At 41.6% G+C, this 18,765-nt stretch overlaps 1 protein-coding gene across 1 annotated transcript in view; it reads right to left on the reverse strand.

Moving 5' to 3' along the window:
- LOC100644771 (protein sister of odd and bowel) overlaps positions 1-4,941 on the reverse strand; it is a 91,706-nt gene extending 86,765 nt beyond the window's left edge. Inside the window, exon 1 of the mRNA XM_048409483.1 lies at positions 1,073-4,941. The gene's annotated coding sequence lies outside the window, so the exon portion shown is untranslated. The remainder of the gene's footprint in view (positions 1-1,072) is intronic.
- Positions 4,942-18,765: the final 13,824 nt, after the last annotated feature.

Here is an 18,765-nt window from a genome sequence, read left to right on the forward strand (position 1 = left end):
AAATTCATTATTACGATCTTACATTTACAATTTTGATTGCTCGGTAGAAACAATTTTGACCAATATCGTTGGTAATGTTCGATGTTTCTCTAAGCTTAGATCCTTCGTAATCGAACGATTATCGAACCAAGACAAATATTCCGACGTTTAATCGTTGCTCTTCTACCTTACGAAAACTCTCGAAGAAATTCAAGTAGATAGAAAAAATTACAAGATGAAAAACCTACGTTGGCAGAGAAAATCGTAGAAAATATATTCAGCTATTTTTACAATTTGGATCACGACTCGCGTATTATGCCTTGCATTTGTCACGCTCTTTCAGTTAACAGTCGACACGCATTTAGGTATGTACGTAGGTTTCCCGACTAGCCTACAACGGCGCAAGGTTGTCGAAACTTCACTATGTATCTTTAATTGACTCGCGTGGGTTTAATCAAATAACGCCACAGGGTAAAACATCAGCCCACGCTTTCTTCTCTCATTACGTGGATCCACGTTTATACCTGCTACGCGTGCGTGAACACGAGTGTTGCGTGCAATTGATTACCTCCACATTTTATTACATTTTTCTTTTTTTTTTTTTTCTTATAACGGCCTATTTAACGATTACGTTCGCCGCGGTGAGATACGTGATGAAATTCAAGGCACGTTTCCGTGGAAGTCTGACGACTGAGAATTCCTACAGTCTGGACCAGGCATGGGTATTCGGTTTAATCACGAGCTTATAATGTTCGAGCTAAAATTAGCTTTTCCGCAAACTACAGTAGTCAGATGTCGGTTTTCCAAATATTTACCAGACGAAACGTAGAATTTTCTACGTAGAATTGCGCGTAGAACTTACGACGAGAACGCGACGTATTTGAGGAAGAAAATTCGCAACAACTCGCGGAAATTTAATTCCCAGTGGTAGATGATACGACGAGAGAAATATTTTACGAGTAAAGATTTATTGTGTCACAAAATTCCCCGGAAAAGTCAATGAGGAAGTGATTTAGCCAACGATACGAGACTATTTTACGAAATAGCAGTACAAACAAGCTATTTCAGACGTCTTAAAGAGCAAGACAAATACCTTGAAGCAGCATGAATCGCAGATTCTTCAATTCATCTTGGTAACCGTGCACGATATCTCCTAAAATCAGAACGAACATCATTTTTACGTTTTGAAATGATAACGCGATTTAAATCGTGTGAAATTAAAACTAAATTCAAGTCACTGCCATGTATGAAACCTTATTGTTTCGAATAATCCCAATAATCAAACATAATTTTAACTCTTACCGCTCGTTATATGATCGCACAGGATGATCGTTTACAAGTTTTTCCTAAACCCAGTTTCTTTAAGAATCTGTTTTCCTTCGTTCGTAAATAGACCGCGGAGAACTCGAGTATGCAAAAATCTACAGAATAAACATAATATCCAGAAATACAAAAAGATATTCACCTCAGAGCGCTGTTTATAATATTCAACGAGTAAAACAATCATCTCCTCGTAATTGCGTTCATAGATAAACGAATTTGTACCATTAGTATGATCATGCATGGACCATTCTTGAGTGTAAAAGAGTCCAAAAACGAATAGTATGATTTTGCTAATTCTACTAAGCTGAACACGCGCATGTGAGAATCGTGAATTCCTTTTGTCGAAGCAAATACGAATATTAATTACGGCAAATGTCATTCGTCATTTACGAATCGTCAGTTTTATTTCTTCCAAGAGGGGGCAACGATATCTCGTCGGTAACGTGGTGAAAAATTAATTTTTTCGATCGACAGATTTGTCTCCTAAGTGCACAACATCGAACGATCTTATCCGTGCCGTACATCGAGATAACGTTGTTAAAGGGGCAATGAAACGTGTCTGGTACCACTTAACGATGATCAACGAAGCCGGCCGTGTTGTATCGAGCTCGCGGCTATGAATTAGTGCGTCGAACGAAAGCTGTTGCGTAATTAACGGGGGTGGTGAATGAATTATACCGTGTCTCGTACGCGGCAGAAGGCGGTCAACCAATAAATTGATTGCGTCAGGCTCGATAATCAAATTTGACAATCGTGACGGCAGGTTGATCGCCAGATTGCCTAACGTCGGCGTTGCTTTTAATTTCACGGGCTATTAGTTCCAGGCAAACATTATATATTAGCACGTATTGAGAAATATCGCGTGTTTTTTAGGGAACGTGGAAGGAACAATGAGAAGCATACTGGTACGGACAGATGATAAATTTAGGATGAGAATTATGGCAGACTGAAAATCATAGCGGTGTAAATCACGTTTTATGAATTTCAACTTACGTTTAAACGTAACATCCATTTAATGCGATTTAGTTGATGATCGGTATTGCAAATGGAATTAACATAACTTACTGTTATGTACCGCGGGTCAACGTGCTAACGAGCCAACGCGTTAAAACGTCTTCACGTGGTCACGGAATCAGGCCGTTTAGGTCTCTGATGAAACGAAAGTTTTCCTCTTTGGGACTTTTTATCGATCACCTAAGACGTTGAAAAACGATCTCGGTTCGGTTATATGCGATCCAAAGCGAGCTGTATATCTGATTCTGATACACGTATACGTATAATCGTTCTAATTTTACCATACGTCGATTTCTACCACAGATATTCCATTTTTATCGCGATTTTTATCGCGTTCTATAATATACAAGAAACGAATGTCAAAGCAAATTTCAATTTGATAGCTCGCCAAATCCAATTCTTTAAGCTTCGTTTCTCGAATGCGAGGAACGTCGGGCGTCATGTCGGCTAACGAAACTTGAACGGGAGACCGTAACACCGCGACTCGAAGCAACCGTAGGAATCGTTCGGCTCGGTCATTCGCAAGAACGATCAGAAAGTCGACGTTATATAATTAGGCTGAACAGTCGGGTCGTAATTGGTTGTAAAGTCGGCTGTTGACGCGGCAGGCAAAAAGTTCACGTTGCACGTTCCGTCCTTGCATCTCGTTACTCTGGAACTAGATCATCGATTGTTGGACGAACGAAATCGACGAAAGAAAAAGGAGAATTCGAAGCGTCCGCGAGATAGACAGATACTGGTGACTAGCTCCAAAATAGGAGGTGGTAGCGAGCGAGAAAGTCGCATTCGCGGACTGTTCCGAGACTTCTTCTTCGATTTACGATTTCAACGTACCGCTCCCGGGATTCCTCGAAGCGAGACTTTCCCTTGCGCGCATCGAAAACCCGCCACTATGCAGTTAATGACCGACCGCAAAAAGCACCGGCTCGTAAGAGGGAAGTGGTCGATTTCTTGCGCTTGAACGCGCCAATGCAACGGAGGAATAGCGGCCGGTGTAACGATCAAGATACTATTAATACAAAATACGAAATACGAAATATCATACGTCTAAATAGGAAACTAAACAAATGGGTAAACTTTGTCCAAAACCACTGTCTTGTCGAACGATTAATTTCCTCGTCAAGCATCCGCGTCGTTTTTAATCGCATTGTTACGAATTTATAAAGTCGATACGTTACATTCGTTACCGATTCTCGCCGATTCGTTCTATCCGACGGAAACCGTGCGCGGATCTAAATTACGCTTCACCTTCGAGACCGTACTCCAGCAAGCGTCACATATAAATTATCGATGTTCCACTCGAGCGGAGAAATTCTGAGCGCGTTCGCGCGTCTCTGAATAATTTCCACGCGCCTAGGTAGAAATACCTGAATTTCTGTCTCGGGGGCAAGGAACGCTCTTGGGATCACGAACTCAAGTCCCACCACGCGATTCCCGATTCTCTGATTAATTCGCCTTCGAATTCTTTGCCATCCGCGGACGCTGTTTTTTTATCCGTCTTCTTCGTTCGCTCCAACTCGTCTCGTGTCGGCTGTCTCCGTTATGATAACCGAATCAGTCGCTGCTATCTTAATCGATTACGCGCGCCCATCTCTGATCGTTGATTAGACCGTCGGAGAACTCCATCGACGAGCATAAAACGGTGTGGCGATTGTTTGTTAAACAGCGGCTCGACGTGTCTCGATTTCGCTCGGCCGAACCGGCGTTAACGCTTTTTGCCATCGCTGTCGAAACAGCGGGTCGTAGGGCAACGTATAAATAAAACGTGGCCCCGAGAGTCTCGTGTTTCTGCGGGTAGACGCTGGCCAGAGGCGATCGAGTCGACCTGCGCATCGTGAATTCTTGCGTTCTCGCGCCAACTGACGAATATTTCCTGCACGTACACAATGCCACGGAATATTACCGAGCTCGGCAGCAGATTTAAGGCAACATGAATCGTAATTTTTATATCTGTGAGATTATCTTCGCCGCTCTGTCGACGATTGTGTACGGCGGCCATTTTACTCGCGACGATCCGCCGGAAGAAACTGAGCGAACCGCGAACGCGCATATATTGGGTGGGCAACTAAGTGATTGCGGATTTTCTCGTTACCATCTAATGACAAAATCCGCAATCACTTAGTTGCCAACCCAATGGTAGTCGTCCGAGCGCGCCGTGCTTTCCAAAAATACGAGTGTTCGCCTTTTTCAAATAACGTTTCTACTTGAAACAGTGGAACATTTCGGTAAAAGGAGTATCTCGATGAAAAATTTGTCGCAACTCGACTGTAGATCGTGTATGTTTTGTAACATGCAGATCATACGCAAGACTATACTTGCGACGAACACGAGCAAAGAAATGTTTAGTATATTCGTTTCAATTAAACGAGCTTCGTGGATGCATTACGCGTTCTCTTGATTCGTATTTCAGGCATATTTTCTACACCTTCGATTATACGAAATCGCGTTATGTACTCGGTTTTGCGAACATGGCTCTCTTTGAACGAACACGTTCTCTCTCTTCAAGAGGTTACAGTTTATAGGAGACCTTTGCACAGCCTGGTTCGGCAAAGTTTTACGTTTCCCGAGTATACGATAAATCTGCATTCCCTCTGTCAACGTATTTCACATAATTATATAGAGATGCACGTGCAAACGGGCAGAAAGTATTTAAACGCCAGAATCCATAAGCTGTAACGAACAAGTGAATTATATCGCAGTCTAAGAAACGCTGTTACGACCACGATGAAAAGCAACCTGCTAGCTTTATCCATTCCATTAGTAAAATTTCCAGAAAATCGTGTCCGCCATCATCATGGAACGCTCGTTGCCAGTGTATCGACTGCGGGAAGGTCGCTGAATCATTCAGCCAATAAATTATCATTGCGGACTCGGTCGTTTACTTCGACTAAATACGTTTTCAATATATAATCGCGCGTTTGCCACGTTCAACTATACATCGACTTTTTGTCGCTTGAAATTGATGCATAAACGAGAGAAAAGCGCCGACGTACGTGTTTTACACTTTGTAAGTCCTTTAGATGTAAATAGAGCGTGGATATTTACGTAAATCCATGCTTCGTTGCATGGAACTTGGAAGATCGAATCTAATCGTCTAGAATTTGTGCAACTTCGAATTCGCGGTATTATAAACGTACTAAATTTGATTAGGAACCATTGATTATAAATTTGATTAAAAATCTGAAGAGAATCGCGTCGGGAATTGTATTTGTTTCCAATTTCTGTAGGTGCGTTCGCTGGAAACCAAGTTATTTAAAGCGAAACGACGCGAATCGAACGAGTAACCCGAGCGATCTGAACGAAAGTTTAGAGGGAGAGACGTGGGTGTTGTTCAGATTGCTCGCTATTTAGGCGAAAAAGGTAGCTGTATACGCGATGAATTGCGCGCAATATGGCAGAGATACGAGAGCATGATGAACGCGCGTTGCCACATCCTGGATTTATTGGCTTGGCTGTCACGATGAAATAGCAGTAACAGCGAAAACCAATGAGTTCGTATAAATATTAATGCTTGAAAACAGTGTTTAATCATTGCTACGAGATGAGGAAACGTGTTAATAAATGACCGGGGGGCAAATAAAAGCTTAAGCTTTTGAGCCACTCCGTCGAGGTGTTCTTCTTAACTTGGATTATGTTTTTTCAACGCTGCGCGATAACGAATGACTGCGAATTAACAGTTGAAATGTTTCTCTTTGCCTGGAAATGCTAGTTTTCCGTCGATTATGCAAGGGATGTTTTCCTCGTTAATTCCACCGAGTAGATGAAATAATTCTAACGTAGGTTTCTCGCGTGTAGCCAACGTACGTTTGTATTTTAATCTTCCGGTAACATTGTCGGATCGTTGATAACTTGTGAGAGATTGGATCGAGTTACTTAATCTCAGAGCGCTAATTCACGTTTTATATACCGCGTGTTACACGAGCTACGCCATGTACGTCGAAATTAAATACGTTAAAATTGAGAAACTATGTTCCTCGAATCTAATTCAAACTATCGCTGTCGCGTACGATGCGACACGACAACGCCGACTGACAGTTTCTTTTCTTTCTTCAAGGAATTCAAAACGCGAAAGATACGAAGAGTAACAGTTTCGATATATCCAGAAAAATAAGCAAATACGAGCGTGTTACATCGAACAAAAAGATACAGGCATTCAGCAGTCCATATATCGAAATTGGCCAAAGTATCGGGATACTCGAGCGTGTTGACGCAGTTGCCTGTGTAAGGCTAAGTGCAAGCAACGACGAAGACTTGGTTTCGTGAATAGGAGAACAGAATTGCGAAACGGCGACCGGAGGTTTCGCGTCGATGGAATTGCAGGCGAGTTCAGTCGTAATTTTCGAACGGTGAAACTGATTAAGCCGTTACTCGCGTGTTTTCGCGCGCGATGTGGCAACCAGCACCGCGACGACGACGTCATTAAGGCGCATCCACGGCCGTGTGCCATATCTCGGCCGCGTTCATTGAATGCGAGATTTTGCAGCGCTGCGAGATCCATCATCCATCACTGCGGGGGATAGAAATTATCCTTGGCGAGTCGACTCGCCGGTGTGGCAACTTTGCTCGTATTCGGACCACTGGAATTTCCATTCGGATCGAATGCTTTAAGAGAGGGTGGAAATTTATGGTGATTAACGCGAACCAACCTTAAGGGGCGAAGCTTTCTTTCGCCTAACGAAACGCCATTGATACCGCGAGCAAACGCGTTCCGTCTGTATATTTTATCTGCGAGGTATTTCCTTTGATTTATCGATGCAAATGGTTAATTGTTTTTGCGACGAAACGTAATTTATAAAACGATCGTACGATGCATTAGAAAAGGAAGATTTCTGAAAGTCGATTTTTTGGCATCATTACACATTTCCGGTGTTGGTAGAGCAGCATTTAATCACACCGCCTGTTGTAGATATTTTTCAATAGCATGTTTCCGCTCTTTAATGACTATAATTGATTTACCGACACGGTATTTCTGTACCAGCGTAGCATTACGCGTAGACGTTCTTCCATTCGGATTCCTTAATTATCTTACACTTGGTTTTTACAAATTAGACACGGGTCATACGAATAATTACGACGTTAGATTCGTGTACTAAATTGTTCGAACACGTCGCATTCTAATACACTGTTTCGCAATAAATTACTTATTTCACGATCGAAACAAAATGGGAAATTAGAAAAAAAACAGTTGATAAATTGAAATCCTTAGTTTTTACCGTAGCAATTAAAATCCAATTTACCGCTGAGCTGCGTCAAACACTCTGTAACATGTTGTACATAATACAGCAGATATGAACGAGTAAACCAACGTATTTCTAATACAAACATATTTTCTATACCGAGAGAATTCCATCGGTGTGCTTATTTCGTTCTATCGTTGCTCACGTTCCCTTTTCCAAACATATTTCTAAATTTTCCGGAGCATTTTGATAACCAGTTTATCTTGTCACAACTAAAGAATCCAAGTCTAGCAATTCGATGTTCCAAACCAGAGTTTTCCAACGTTTACGCCTTCGATCCTCTTTTACAGAAAGTTGCCAAAAATTTTAGCTTAAAAATCTCCCATTTTCGAAGCTCGTACCGTACACTTTCAAACACACACACACACACACATAGACGTCTAAACATTTCCTAATTACACGATACAATTGACATTTCCATAAGTTGAATTCGACCAACTCGTTTTCTCATATTCCAACGAATCGAAACGAATCCAGTTGAAAGTAGATAGTCGAGTGAATGCATCCAGTTTAAAGTAAATAGAAGCAAGAAGAGGAATGGGGTAAGAGCCGAAAAATTGTGCGATTGCTCACTCGGAGCGACAATACGATTACGGTAATCAGACCTCGTTCCATTGAATCTGTCTGCGATTCTCGACAGACCCAACCTCCGTGTAGAAGAAAATAACACGGCTAATACACGCAGCCACGAGGCGATTACAACGGCCATTACCGCACGACAATCGGTGGGGAGTGATTTCTCGGTGACGCAAAGGATCGCTATTGTTGTAACAGCGTCGTAAACCAGGCAGCTGGCTAGTCTCTCGGTAGTCTCGGTAGCACTTTGACATTTCAGTTTCTCAGATTTATTTCCAGCATTCGAGCGTGATGCACCGGATGCACGCTAGGAAACCAACGACTGGCTGGTCGTTACAACCCACCGAGCCGTCGTGTCGTTCTTCGTTTCTGCGAATAATTCTTTGGTTAAACGCGACGATCGATCACCGTAATTCTCTCGTTTGCGTTAAGAAGATCGTTCCATTGCGTATTGAAATACGCTGCGAGTATCAGGTAAATTTTCAGATTCAGAGGTTCACGTAGATTTGCTCGTCGACACGAGGATTCGAGTAAAAACAAAGGAAAATTCGTAAATCAGATTCGCGCGTTCAGGTTCTCGTGTTTCAGAGTGCGGCGTTTGAACGAGAATTCGGGACAATTCCGATCGAAAAGTGCAGGTTTTCTAACACTCGATATCACCGAGTATCTTCTTCTCCAAAAAATCTTCCATTCTTTTCGCAAGTATCACGGGGAAGTCATTTACCTTTGCTTCGTTAGACATTGGGCCGTCATTTAGTAAAGAACAGAGCTTTCGCGTAACTTGTAAAATATTCTCGGAACAAGCGTGGAACGAGAAACTGCGCTCTTCAACGAAATCGCGATTGCCGATAGATTTCACTAAAAAAGAAGAAAAATGCGCTAGAAGCAGAAAAAGAGTTATATAGCAGCGTAATATCTTCCAATAATATCTTCTTGGAACAGAACGATCGAAATTACAAGACGGTTCGAACGATTCTTTTCAAAGTGCTCTTCGAAGGAAGGAAGAAATTTCTAAATTGAAAGCTACGATTGTACGTATCTTGGCTCAAATTGCTCGCATCTAAAATGCGACAGAAACAATTTGTCAGAGAGAATTGACAAACAATAAGGATCGCATTTTCTTCTACAAACGATCTTTATTAAACCTCTTTCGATTTTCGTTTTTGTGTTACTCGCTTACTTGGACCGATGATATCATCGAACGATAAGAGGCACGTCGATTAATTTCGATTTTTGTGCATCGCGCGCGATCCAAAATCGGAAGTGGATGGACAAAGATCGTTCGAACGTTCGCGAGGGAAAATTAGAATACAGACGAGCGCAGGATAATGTATCCTTGGCGAGCAGAGGGACTAACGGGCTGTGCACAGACCACGACTCCGTGATTCGAGAAAAACGGACTGTAATCGGTGTCGGTGAAACGAGGGGAAATGACAAAAGAGATTTCGTTCGGAGAAAGTCTGCTACGTTGGCTTCTACACGATGAGACATTTTGATTGTCGCCTGTGCCAAGTAGATTGAAAATTCCGTAGAAAGATATTGTACAAGAAGCATGATATTTCGTGTTTTCTAGATTTAATAATATACACGCGGCGCAACTAGTTGCGAGTATCGGTTCAAGTGCCGTTAAGGACGAACAAGTACGCGGACGATACCAAAAAAGTGGAGAGAAAGAGCGGAATGAAACGCGAAGAAATAAAAGGCGCAAGGTAGAGCAAAGTTACATTAGTTGCGCTAATGAGAAGCAGCGGTCTATAACCTTTGGTTATCAGCTTTCAAACTAGAAATTCGTCAAAGGAAAAAATTGATAGAATTGGTAACATCGAGTCTACGTATCCATGCGTGCGGTCTTAAAACGGAAGCACGTTTAACAGAACGACCAGGTACATTACGATCTCACAGGCTAATAATATACGGATTAGCGATCTGAGAATCGATAATTTTCAATAAATAACGTGTATCGCCTACATTCCTCGCAAGCTTAAAAGATTATAAGTCGATATCGAGCGAGCCACGAGAGAGCCAAGATTAAAATCGCCGTGAAACCGACCAACGTCTCGAGCTTGAAATCTGGAATTTATCTCGCAAGACATTTCATAAAATTTATCTCGCGTATCCCCGTGAAATACGCTCTTTCTCTTCGACGAATCAAGCACTGCGTCCTATTTCGTTCTCGCGCGTAACGCGTCCCCCTATACGACCCATGTACAAAACAAATTCATCAATTTCATACTAAAACGCGTCACCCTGTATATAGATAGGTCGCGTTCGCTATGCACCAACGATCGTAGCAGCGATGCTAGAGCCGGCATAGCCGAGGGCAAGTTTGCAACCGACCCAGAGAAATTTCTGTTCTTTCCACGACCGCATTGGCGTCGCGATCCTGGCTCCGGAGGGTGAAACGGCCATTGCTCTTCGAGAAACGCGAATATTTTAATTAATTTAATCGATCGATTTAAAAAGAAGTTCATTTTTCGAACGATAGAAAGAGGAGGCCGACGAGACGGTCGCGTTAAACGATCGCTTGAGAACGAACGCGCGATCATGTAGAGAAGATTTCTTCGGCGCGTGTTTGAAGAAAAAGTGGGAAATTCGTAGGAAAGCGAGATAGCCGATAAATTGCCAAGTTTATGAGAAATAGTTTCCTGACGCTTGGATTACCATTTTTCTAATATTCGTTAATCGCTGTCGATACTCGACGGCTACGTAATCCCCGCGGTGACGATCCGTTTAAATTTCCTTCGCAAGCGTCCTAAATCGCGGAGTGTCCTGAATATTTGTTAGAATTGCAAAATAATGGTGGAAAATACACGTCGTCCTTCGCGGCAGAGGAAAGGCAGACGAAACGGGAGAAACGTCTGGATCGAGCGAGTGCAAGTTGTTAATGCGACGCGATCGTTCGTCGCGTAAAAACTTTCCACGCGGCTTCTGCACACCGAGGTGCAATGGTACCGACGGTCTATGCGCGAGCCTGCGGCGCTGCAGCGGCCAAGTACCGGACTGGACCGGACCAGTCTCGACTGTTATAGCAATGGAAGACGAACAGGCGACTGGATACACTGACCCAGTGTTTCGAGCAACGCGAGGAGAAGTCGAGTGCATGCACGAACACGATGCTTCCACGCACTCCACCGCATCTGTAGATCTAAGTTTATTCCCAACGACCGACACGACTACTACTACGTTTTAAGATCGACAACGAGGCAATAGAGTTAACCTGCGGCCACGGATCATCGTCGGGACGAGGCCCGATAACGAAAGAAAGAACACGATACGAACAAAGCGTGCCCTTTGACGTTTGGGTTCGCGTTTGTTGTTTTAGACGATGTTAAAAAATTTTTGAAGGGGGAAACGCGTTGATCCCGGGTCGAGATTCCACTGGTCGGCCGGTGGAACTCGTACACAAAGGACCATCGGGTTGATTGCGTAACAGAAAACGGCCCACGCGCGGCTAAACCTATAAACGGCGCTCGGAGAAACTCATTATCATCGCGTTATTTATTTTCAATTGAAGCTCGGTTGCCGGTGCCCGCGGCTCCGTTATCTTTACGATCGTAAATGCATAGAGAATGGAGGGTGTAGGGGTTGCAAAAGTTGGATAAATTATCGTAGCAATAATTTCAATTGTTCGAAGGCTGCGCAGTTGTGCGTGGGGCGGGGGTTGGAAAAAGTGGATAAATTATCGTAGCGATAAGTTGAATCGTTTTGTTCTAAGTAATTACGCGTAGGAAACGTTGGTAAACTGAGTTAGTCGAGGAAGAAGAGGGAAACAAAGTTGAGATAATTTAATTCGATGTTCGAGAGGTGTAAGAGGAACGAGGGAAGAGACTGGTTTATAATAAATAGAATAAATAAGCGACTGTAAATCAAAGTAATTGGAATAACATTCGCGTAGAGGAAAGATTTATCGAGGATAAGTTTAAAAACTGCGAAGATCTGCATACTTTTGCGCGATCTGTTAAAATAATTTTTCTTCCGAGCGAGTGTGCTGAGAAATAGGATCAACAATGACTTACAAGAACCGAATGAATTATTGTGCGTGTGATTGCAATGAAATATTATCCTAGCTGATGATTTATAAATATACGAACATCAGGCGAACACAAGCAATGAATATGAATGAGAACTATAGAGATTCGCCGAGATTTATATCCGCTTTTTTTTCTTTCTAATCATCTTGCAACATTAACTAAAATCTGCCGACAAATGGAATTTACGTAGATGAAGTTTCGTCGCATATACAGCGGCTACCAAAAAGTACTTACGCGTACCATTATGTTCCGATAAAGCGTTTTTCCCATCAACTCCCGCGTTTACTATAATACGAAATTTAATATACTACGACTCGATTCTAATATAAATAAATGACGCAAAAAGCAAAATACAGCGACATAGTAGTAAATAACTAAATAACAACTAAAATAATAAATAAATAACGATAGTAAAAATAATGCAGCGGTGTACGAATACTTTTTTCCCCAGTCACTGTACTTTGGATTCGTGTCATGTTGATTCAACTTTATCGCGAAACTTCGACAGATGCCGAGCAGAGAAATCGATTTCGCGACCGGTCGGTCTCTCGCGAATCGATGAATCGAATTTTTCAGCTGCCCCGGGGTGTAGGAGAATCGAGGAACGATAATAGGTGGAAAGTGGGTAATATGGAAACTTGTTCTTTCGTAGTTTTTCTTCTCAGCCCCGCGGGTGAGTACGTGGATCGCGCGCTCAGCGCGCTTTATTGACTTCCTAATCGTAGACGTACAGAGAGGGACGTTGCTGAATATTGGACACGCGGCATAAGTACGATATCACGTTACGTGGAATTCCCGTTATCTCGTAACGTTTATCAGCTATTTTATCAGCTTTCGAATTATTTTACAGCTGTTTGTAACGCATTCTCTATCACCGATGAACACAAGGCGGAGATTCTTGCCATCTTTCAGAGAATTATACAACGGCGATTCCGTGGTAAGCCATCGTAACTCGTGCATTATAATTTCCTTCCGATGGAAATCGATGGGATTATAATTCCAGCGCGTAACAAGAGACGAGACGAGAAAAATACGACTTATACGTCGATAGGGTTACATCTGGGTCGTCGTCTTAGTTTCTATATTAGCGATTAATTTTTTACCATTTTATGTTTGTATATACTTAGTCACAGTTTATGTATCCAGTTATTACCAGGCCGTGAATCTTTACGTATTTATTTATTATATAAAATTGGAAGAGTTGCTAAGTCGTATTATATTCTGACGGAGCTCCCAGTAAACTTCACGTTCTTCGTGGTTCTGCAGTTTTAACTACAACGAGATAATAAAAGGTAGAAATATAGTTGCTAAAAGCAGAAATACGTTTATAGTCAGTCGTAGAGAACAGGCGCTTCGTATATTACACGGAGTAAAGTATACGCGTAAATAAACATAACGCGATAAACGTAAAATAAACGTAAAACCGACTAATAAAAGTAGCTTTAATTGAAATGTACAAGTAATTGCCTTATCGATGCTTGAAATAGAAAAAAAAAAATATATATGAACAGGCAATAGAACTCTGTGCACACCGTTTACAACTTTACTCTATCAGATTCCCTTCAAACTCGATTTTAGACTCTGTGTAGACAGAAAATGTCTTCATCTCGTTTTCATGTTCATACGGCGAGGTTTTAGGTTTCCATAAAAATGCTCGCGCCGAAGTTGTACGACCAGATTGCGTTACGAGATTTTCCTACGAACGTCCGCGCGATTCTTAAATGTCGATAGTTCTTTTCGCCAAAGTGCATCAATATGTTGCAGAATCATTTAACTTGTTTCGGTTATTCAACTTGTTGCGGCAGTCACGTTAACATCCTACGCTCACATAGGCGCAGTGTCGTAAAGAATCGGCACTTGCATCGAGAAATTTTCAACAGCGACGAAAAGTCCTTCTCGCGATTCGTCTGTCGTGCTTTACGGCTTTCCACGCACATACAAAGTGTCCAGTTATAATCAATTTTCCGATTTTAGATAGAGAAAATTTCTCTATAATTGGGACTCGTGAGAAAGTTGTTGGTATTCGCTGGCGTTGACTGTCGCAATAATTTTGCAGAATACATTTGCTTAATTATCGTGCATGCACATTACAGACTAAAACGTAATATATAGTTATTCACGAAAGTCTTCCTAAAACGTCAACGAATAAACGTGATACTTTGATACGATCATTTAATTTCCAAGACTTTCTATTGGATTGGATTGGCAACTAAGTGATTGCGGATTTTGTCATTATCACCTGATAACAAAATCCGCGATCACATAGTTGCCAACCTAGTAATACATCGCGGAGATCGATATTTTCAGAGTTCCAAAGATTTTTGTCAGAAGCTGTCGACACCACCGCCACTACGGTGGATTCTGTCGTCGATCATTGCGGCTCGGTCACAGCGTACAAAATAAAAGCCGGATAAAATATCGCCTAACAAATCTAATTCCTATCTTTTACAATTTATAGTTTCTGTACCAATCAATAGCAGCCCGTACGCCGTCACGGACACGCGATTATCGTAGACGTTTTCACCGTAGCGGTGCTGACGGTTGTTGCAAATATCTCGGGAACTGAGTCCGATCGCCGGTTACGCGCCAAGGGAAAAGTCGTTCAAAATATCGTCTTCTACGATATTATCGAAACATCGTCGAAATCCAGGATGTCGGTAGCTCTCTAAACGATCGCCAAAGTCTTGCTGAAAATGCAGCCTATAAAAATGCTACTTTTATTAAAATAGATTACACACCTTTGTAACTGTCTCGGTAAAGAGAAACCTATCTATCCATCTGTCTACCGATGATCTCTTCCATCTGACGGATATTCGAGGTATTTTTATTTTCATCGTGAAATCAGTAGTACGGTCTGGAGATTGCGGAACGTAACGGATACGCCCACGCGGACACGCGTATCGAGATTACCCGGACGAGATAACGTTAAGGAGGATGAACGGGACCACCGATATCGAAGTTTATCGGACAGTGTTTGTATTGGGCATAAAGTCGTCAATTATTATCGGGGACAAGCGGAACCAGCGAGCGAAGATGCGCGGCCAATAACGAGGCCCGGTATCGATGCTGCGCCGCGAGACGACTAATGATGCAGCCTGTATCGAAATTCATGTTTTATGTATGCCGGTAACGATTTCGGGCTCGGACGATTGCATGCAACGGGATGCAAGGGAATGGAGAGAAATCAGTGACACACGAGCGTATAACAAAGTTGCTGCTTTCCTGGAACGATGCCTCTTCCATGAGATATCCTGTATCTGCTTATTGGCTGATTTTATTCAAGTTGCTGATTGAAGGTTTTTTAATCGTTGCATTCGGATGGAACGCGAAATAATTGAAATCGTGTGGCTGTTTTGCAATAGCGAGGAAATCCTGTTTCTGCTCGCTGTACCGGATCAGGTATAAAATAAGAATAGAAAATAAAAGAAAAAGAAGAATAACAAAATTAATCTATCAAGCGTTCGTACATTTACGTAGATCGATCCCTCAAACGTAAAAAAATCACAAGGCCAAATCCGATGTAATTATCGATAAATAACGTGCTTGAGGGATTAAACTTTTTCTTATTCGTTGAATTGATTCGTTTCGTTATCTCCATTATCACATTTTCCATTGTATTTGCCATCCTTCGTTTCTGCGTATTTCATAAATGTTTTGACAAACTAAGTTTAAATGAATTTCCTGCTACTAATAATTTACGTAATTGTGTAGTTGTTTTCGTAAGAATCAATGATTCCTTTTTCTAGAAAAAATCTTCTTCCTTCGTTTATTTATTTCATCTATGATTCACCTTCTTGGGACCTTATGTTATATATATAAAAAAAGAGAAAAAAACGAATACATAATTCTGATGAATTATTCCCTTAATAATCAGCAGATGTACCAATACTCGTAAACGAGTGCGTGTCATTTTGATTCGAAGTTTCTCGCGAGAGAACGACCACATTTTTCCTATCGATTTAAGACATTTATTTCAAACAACTGACAAACAAATGGACCAATAATACGCGCACTTCTTGATAATAAAAAATAAAAAAAATAAAAACACTGGCAAGGGTACGCTCGATGGAAGACTACATATCATTCGCACTGGGAAAGCTAACGATTGTACGGCGTACACCGACAGGAAAACTGATGGAGCGTGGAAAAAACATTCGCGATACTCGCTTTAATTAGCCAACCACGCACGTAGGCGATTGTTTCGAAACGTTTCACACCATGGAAAATGATTAAAAATCGGATTGTTCTAACGGGAGCTATAAACAATAAATTTTATCAATTTTCAATAAATATTTCACTGTGCTGAATAAATCGTTGAATTAATATTCGACTTGGCATTTACACACTCTGCCTGAACGCGTTGAGAACGCATGTGGGGGCGATTCTTCCAACACGTTCCACGTTATGGGAAATTCTAAAAATTAAATCGTAGCAAGAACTATAAAGCGTGTACGTATGGAACAATAAATTTAGCTGTACTTCGATACTTGCTGAATTAACATCTGTTTCAACGTGTACACGATTTGACAATCAGGATGATGTGTTCATAATGCTGCCATGTGGATATGCCGTTGCGAGTATTCGACAGCCACGACGTGGAACGTCAAAGTCAACGTACACCGTGACAGAGTAGCAACGAAACTGTTGGTTCTTGGCAATGTGCGCGATATCGATCGTTATAAAATAGAGCAAATTAAAAAAGCAGCTGTGGAAGAAGAGCAGAGCTTTGTCAACGACGTTACTAAATCGTAATAATATAAATTTATTCTCGTTAAATATTACGCGTGCAGATTAATTTTATTCGTCATTTATGTAGTATTTTGAATATCACATTTTCAGCGTTTAACAATTTATCCGAGTGGTTGGTAATTTGTTCGAGTTTTTGATAATTGCAACACTCGAGCGACGATCAGTCTTAATTTAATTCTGTTTGCTTACAACTCCAACAATTCCTACTCCAATTCTTTATCGATTCGACAGAGAGCGCAAAGCATTCGTTTCATTGATCATTTCTGCCATTACCATTCTGGCTTATTAATGTCGCTAATGATCGCACCGAGTTACAGAAATCCTAATTAATTAGAATTTAATTATATTTGCTTGTAACTTAACGGATCTCGAGAGCCTTCGGTTAGTTCAATAGAGAGTTTAGCGATAGGAAGGACAGCGATGCCTTTGTTTTCGGATGAAGACAATTGCTTCTTTGTCTATTCACGACGGAAGAGAAAATGGGCAAGGTTGATTTTGCCGGTGGCATGGTAACGAAGATTTGGAAAGGATAGTCATCGTACATAATGCTGTTATTATCCAAGTTATAGTTTTTATTTTGACAAAGAATAATTACGCGATACTCATCAGGAGGAAGTAATTATAAGGAAAGAACCGATCAAATTTACCAATATTATTCGTCAAGAAACTATTTCTTCTTGGTAACTCGACCATTAATTTTACTTGCTAAACGCTTATTGTCGGTAATGTTATGAACTTACGCTCCCATTATTCCTTTACCATAAGAACAAATACTTAACTTTGTTACAATAAGTTCAAATATCCTCTTCTATTTTTCTTTACGAATCATATCGAATGGTTGGCGTGAAATTCTTGGATATCCCGATCAGAAATCACCGTTCTTCGGCGTTCCATCGAAAATTACATCATCCGATTTCAGCTGCTCCACGAGCAACAGCGTGTTACATAGTTTCACGGCGTATTACCTTACGATGGCGCATGACCGTTGTCTCGCGGCGCCCTTCAATAGGATTTTTATGCTAAAATAGGAACCTCGGAGGAAAAAAACATTTCAAAATGACAGGTGTTCGCTTTAAATCGCGTAGAGAAACGATATTTTACTGTTTACGTGCCATAAACGATACGATTCGAGGACCGATTCGAAGAAGTAACGTTTCCAGCCTTTTGTTCGACAGAATTAGGGGAACGCTTTTTATCGTGGACGCAGGTAAGCGACCCCCTAATTCTTCCGAGGATTGTATCACCGTTGAGGAAGCTGCTGTACCACGTTCCAGGTCATTGAACCCTCTGGATATTAATGACCTTCGTGATCCCTTCGGAAACCGTGTATCATGTTCACTGGACCACTGTGGCCGAAAAGAGCGGCGGGAGTTCTTTCGTTCGAGCATGAAAAATAAAACGGCGACCAAGTTTCTAACGTCGACTAACGGTAACGGGTTTTAATCGAAGATCAGGCAAGAAGCGTCGAGAAAGAAACGCCTGTAGCGAGGGCGTTGATCACTGCAAGACCAACAATGGTCCGGTAGAGGCTGATGGCTGCATGCACCGTTGAATTCTTATTACGAATCTGATTACTCTTTTGTCGAAACAAGTACAATCGGTCAGAGAGATATTTGGACTGGAAGAATAGCTTAACTCTTGTGCTCGATGGTTTAAGCGCGCAACAAGTTGCAGGAATAATACGCCAGCTGTTGGCTACTCGTACGAGAGGGCTAATTAGTATCGTACGACTTCATACAGAAGGAACGTCGGTCTATCGTTGTTGCAAAGTACAGTTCAACCCTCCAATCCGATACTTTTGCACATCGCTACACCACTGAGTCCGTTCTTAACCCAGCCATCAGAGTTCCCCTTCT

The sequence above is a fragment of the Bombus terrestris genome, chromosome 10, assembly GCF_910591885.1.
Source record: "Bombus terrestris chromosome 10, iyBomTerr1.2, whole genome shotgun sequence".
Classification (NCBI taxonomy): domain Eukaryota; kingdom Metazoa; phylum Arthropoda; class Insecta; order Hymenoptera; family Apidae; genus Bombus; species Bombus terrestris.